Here is a 6,016-nt window from a genome sequence, read left to right as displayed (position 1 = left end):
AGTGAATATAATATAATGTGTTTACTTGAACGTCTGTCGGTCTATGCCATTTCGTCTAGCACTAGACTCTTCACGTTACATAAATAATGTGCAGATGCAATTTATTGAATTTAAATTGATTTTTATTAATGTTTGTACCACATCATCTTAACAGCTATAACATTAAGAGCATTTTGATTGATCGTTTTACGGTGTTGGTTTACTCGAGTTTTAAGGTTTCAATTTACGGAGATAATTTTCTATTTTTACGGGATATTGGAGATATTGGAGGATATTGGAGCATGTGATAGATATTTTTGTCCGTCCTAATCATAGGAGAGTTATGTCCACAATGTTCAAGATCGAAACCGTCAGATTGGTGGGAAATATACCAACTATTAGACAAAAAAAGAAAAAGCTCCATTTGTTCGAATATTCATTTTATGTTTATTGGGTGCATGTGGTCATACAGCTAAAAAAATTTATTTTTTAATATGTTTTCCAACTTGCTTTTGTGTTGGCAGTCCCTTCATTATTTTCTCGTGTAATTTTCAAGCTTTGATAATGACGAAATAAGTTATCGCTTCCACAGCGGAAACTGCATCCAGTCCATGATGTTGATGGTAACTCTCGGATATTGGCGCTGGAATGCATTCATCTCTTCTTCATTTAACTCTGTTCGATACAACTCAAAAACTTTCAGATTAGGAAGACATTCGCAAAATTTCGCCATCTGAAAAATAAATGCTTTCACGAGCACTAAATGTTCCACATTTACGAAAAATGACTTGAGTTTAGCCATATCGATATTAAATCCAAAAATTGTCAATTTTTTTAGCTTCTCGAACGGTTCGCGAACTGCAGCTTCGAAAAAATCAAAATTACAAATTATTAACTCTTCCACTGTTTGATGACACATTCTGCTAAACTGGCTGATAACGTGAGGGCGCATCGTATACTCTACAACCACTCGCTTAATCTCGTTTCGGAATGCGCCAAGCGTTTTCAAGTTAATTGTATCGGTAATTCTTCCATAACGCTCAATTCGGCTGTTAGTTGTGGGTAGGCTGTGGCTTAAATAAAAACAAGTTTCTTTGTACCGCAAACGAAATGATGTTTCGGATAAGGCCTTAAATCTGCTGCAAGTGTAGTGGATGTTTGCTAAGTCGTCTGATTGTAATCTCTCGAATATTGCCAACCAACAATCATCGTTGAGTGAGATGCGATTGGTTCGTACATTATATCGTCTTGTTAGCCGGTAACAAATTCTCTTTTGTTGTCTCAGGTTATACATCACTAAGAGTCAGCGAATAGAAAATTAAAATGAATGTGGGATGAACCAATGGATACTTTCTTGCGTCAAGCACTCACTAATTAAGCAATTTGTTTTTTAAAAAGTAAAATGCAACAGTTTTTCCTCTTTAAAATATTAATTTGACCTTTTCAGCGCACTCCAAGACTTCTTTCGATTGTTCAAGTGTTCCGGTTCGAATATTCGAACAGTTTTCGGAATACTATTATTAAGCTGTCAAAAACAAAAATAGATCAAGTCCAAGGTTATTCGAAATGTCGAAAATCACCCACATAGAACTTAAGTATAGTTTCCACTTAAAAAGAGCATTCCGTTTAGCCTCCGTTTACATGACAGTTATAAAAAAGAACAAAGGAACTGTCACGTAAACGGAGTAAAAAATTGAAATAAATTCAATTTCCATTCCGTTTGCGTGACAGTTCTTTTGTTTATTTTACAACTGTCATGTAAACGGAGGCTAAACGGAGTGCTCTTTTTAAGTGGAAACTATACTTTAACCTGAAAACTTGTACAGTGAAAATATGCAGGCACTATGTTCACGTTCGAAAATAGAAGCAAATGTTTTAATGGCTTTCATGTAAAATAATAAGCTTAAAAACTTACGTCATACAAAAAACAATTATATTTTCACCTTTTATTTATTGGAAATCTATTAAAAAAGTTTTTGTTGACCCGGATAAAACACAAAATTAACCGGCAGCTCAATAATTTCAATTTTTTTACAAAGGTTAGGTTAGGGTTCTTTATGGATGACGGTGTAGCTGTCAGTGTTCGGATTTACAGTTACTCGGATTTGATCTATTGCGAACAAAGTAAACTTTATGCTTTCAATGTTTTTCTGTTATTTCATGTCCACTCAAAAACATTAAATAACAGAAATACACTGTTTGGTTCAAGGTTCTGAAAGAACTGGTTAAGACACTTCTGAGTTGATCACGAAGGCAGTGACACGGGTGACACACAAATTTTGACAACTAGATGCTTTTTATTGAACAGCCTCATTAAAGATTGTTTGAAATGTCAACTTGATAAAAATTATATTTACTTTTCTTCAAGTTGACATTTCAAACAATTTGTAATGGGTGTGTTCAACAAAATGTATCTATTTGTCAAAATGTGCGTGTCACCCACCTTCGTAGGTGTCTTAATCTGTTCTTTAAGAACATTGGTTTGGTTTGGTTTATTTTAGTTTTTGACAGCTGCATATTATCCCGAAAATTTTTCGAAAATTCGAACTGGTACACTATACCAAGGTTCTGAAAAAACAGGTTAAGACACATCTGAGTTGATCACGAAGGCGGTGACACACAAATTTTGACAAATAGATGCTATTTATTGAACATACTCATTACAGATTTTTTGAAATGTGAACCTGATAAAAACTATTTTTTTTCTTCAAGTTGACATTTCAAACAATCTGTAATGAGTATGTTCAATAAATAGCATCTATTTGTCAAAATTTGTGTGTCAGCCGCCCTCGTGGGTGTCTTAACCTGTTCTTTCAGAACCTTGCACTATACGACAAATGAAACAAATGCCACTGTAATACATTTGTTCGATTGTTTTGTTTATGTTCTGATTTATTCTTTCTATTTGGAACTTCCTTTGGCCTACGTCACATATCTTTCAGTATTTCATGTCTCCCGCTCTTCTTTCCAGTGATATATTTAACTTCACTCTGGTAAATATCTATGAAATGTCTGACATTTAATGTCATCGCAGTGAAGTTGGTTCACAAAATTATAGAGCGCTGGCATTAGTAATTTCGAATAGAACTATACTAAAATATCATTTGAGCCTTAGCATTTCCGTACTTTCCTCTTTCGCGTGATGCAGTGTGTTTTCCCTTCAACGCACTTCAAGCATGAGTGATTGAGTGATACTCTAAATATAGTACTGAAACGTTCATTGTATCAAACAAATTTTGATACTGCAAAAAAATTGGAAACATACAAAATAGTACTCTATTTGGCGGCTGTCACTCGAAACGCTTTTGTTTGAAGTGCGTTGCTTCGATAATAAATCAATGCTATGAGACAAGTGGGTTGGCCTGACGTAGAGGCACCACATTTTTTTCAAAGTACTTCATTATCTGCGGCTTATTTTCATGTGAACCAACTTCTCATTTGTCATTACAGAACAAATGTCACCATATGAAGTTGGTTCACATGAAAAAAAGAGCGCAGTGACAGTAGTAATTTTATGACATTACTAAAATATGGGAAAACTCTATTACATTTCTTCTTTGTTTCTAGCGAAATGCTGTTTGAAACTAAAGTTCAAATGTAATCGATTTTTGTATGATTCTATTACACTTCTCGTACATACAAATCGAACCAACTTCACTGCTATGACATTTCACCGATAAACTATCAGAGTAAATTTATATCACCAGAAAATAGAGCACAGAGGATGAAGTACTGTAAAAAATTGTGGCGCTTCTTAAGGCCAACTGAGGTCTCCTACATGTGGTAAAGGAAGTAAGTTTCTTCACGAGTTAAATTTCCTATTTGTACATAGTGTATTGATATCCAGAAAACAACAAAATAAAATAAAATAAAAACACGGAGCATAATTTGATATCTCGGGCTGAAGCCCTCGGATACTTTTACTCAGGTGGATACGAGATATCAAATTAATTCCCTGGTATAGTAATCTACTATTTGTTAAGGCAACTGTTGCTACGGAAACTGTTGCTATGAAATCCGTTGCCACAGTAACCGTATGAAGTTTCTGAGAAAATCGCTGATAGCTGTTACATTTCCAGCAAAAATCTCACTAAATGGGAAATTCTAAGCGCCAATTTATTTTTAAAATATATTTTCAAATGTAAGTGTCTAGTCGAACGTTGTACGAAATGCAAACTAAGAAACAGAATGGAAACAAAAATATTCCTAACGCAAAGATCCATCAATTCCATCTAGCTCTCTTTCTCTGTTGCGAATATAAACGGGAAATCTAATATACACTTATCGTAATCCATGAGGATTAAGCTTTCTTCCAATGTGCTTCGCACTCAGCAATATATCTCCGCATACATTGTGTTTGTTCTACTTTATTTGACATTGGTTGGGGTACACCAAAATAATCGAGTAACTCTCCATGTTCGTTATTCTTGTTTCGTACTATCAACTCCATTCTATATCGCAGCAGCGCTTTATAAAACGTTCTATATACATACGGAGATATGCCACAGATGGATAGACAAAACGAATGCGGGTGTCTACTGATGGGACTTAATCTATTTATCGGCTTAGTCTGATATATGGCTATTGAGATATCAACTTAACAACCAACGATAATAAAATTGCACTTGAAATCCTTAATATAAGTTCGATGAGTTGAAAAAAAAATCCTTAGTTAGGATTTAGTGGATAATACTAACACAACACATACAAAATTCGCTTTGTGTATTTTTTTTTGTTGCTCCTGTTATTTTCGCTCGGTTACTGGAAAAGGATAATAAAAGAGGGATTTTTCTGGTAATACATTTTAAACACAAAAATCTTATACACAAATGGAAAAAGTTAATTTAAATTTAATGTACACAATCGAGTTGAAAACACTTCTTTTTTATACATTTTATTGTCCTTTGTGTCTGAATGTCAGATATATATAAATGAAAAATTTTAATTTCCCTTAAGAGCTCCAAATTTTGGGCATTAAATTTTTCCTTTTTTTTTCGAAAGGGAAATTATGGTGAAACAAATCATTTGTAAAGTTGATGCTATCGTTCATACCCTGCAGATATTAGTCAAATGAACTGTGACATGATCACCCTTTTTTTTAAGTTCTGTTAAATTTTCACTTAATAAGAATTGAGAGACGGCATTTTTTTGTTTGTACGACGTCGTTTTCTTTATTAAATTATGAGTAACGTGTACATCGTCTATATCAAATATGGTTTATTGCAAATGCAGTTATGGATCCTTCTTTATACGATTTCAATCCAACTGATTTTCCACATGTAATATCAACATTAAGTAACATTACAACGATTCACGTCATTTTGCCATAACTGAACGAAACTTGCTACTGTCGAAGAGGGAATACAGGCCCACAACTACAAAGAATAATTGGAATTTTCGGTAATTGTAAACTTTCGTTCGTTGGGTGTAACGTTTACATATATTCCAGATGGGCGACCTTTTTCAATTTCGTCAAACTAATAAATTTTTGAATTCATTCCCCGTTGTTATAATTTGTCTGTACATAACAAATTTTATTATTGTGTCAATCTTCGTAGGAAAACTGAGAGACAAAAGAATTTTATTCGAAGATTTTTCTGTTTGCGATGGAATTGTTTTTCTTTTTTATTTGCAGACAGACAAGCGATAAGGTGAGTGACCTTATTTGTAATAGAATTTCTTTGCGATAGCTCCTGTTTTTTTTATTTAAAACTTTATTAGAAGTTGAAGCTCAACTCAATTATCACTTGCGATTACCGAGCAAAATTTCGTTGAAAATGGAACACCTTAATGAATTATCATGATAGTCTTTTTTTACCTTCAGCATGACGCTACTACATTTTCCGTATATATACTCATACTTGCAAAGGTGAATCCATAAAATTTCTTTTCAAATTAATTTATTACAATTTACACAAAATTAATTTTCACTGACTTTTCGCCTGTGTGTTATAATGTCCTATCTTGATTATTCATTATTCAACACTAATTAAAATCTACTCAAAAATTTAATTTAAAATACCTAGGCCTTGTTGAA

General features: G+C 33.4%; 1 long non-coding RNA gene across 1 annotated transcript; it reads right to left on the bottom strand.

The window, feature by feature from the left end:
* Positions 1–708: 708 nt before the first annotated feature.
* On the bottom strand, positions 709–1,552 carry LOC119073724. Its single transcript, XR_005087075.1, has 2 exons — positions 1,351–1,552; positions 709–1,275 (listed from the first exon to the last, which is right to left on the bottom strand). It is a non-coding gene; the product is annotated as an uncharacterized LOC119073724 (long non-coding RNA).
* Positions 1,553–6,016: the final 4,464 nt, after the last annotated feature.

Source organism: Bradysia coprophila, unplaced genomic scaffold (genome assembly GCF_014529535.1).
Source record: "Bradysia coprophila strain Holo2 unplaced genomic scaffold, BU_Bcop_v1 contig_138, whole genome shotgun sequence".
Taxonomy (NCBI): domain Eukaryota; kingdom Metazoa; phylum Arthropoda; class Insecta; order Diptera; family Sciaridae; genus Bradysia; species Bradysia coprophila.
Note: the sequence above shows the minus strand (reverse complement) of the source record. Positions and strands in the feature narration are given on the sequence as shown.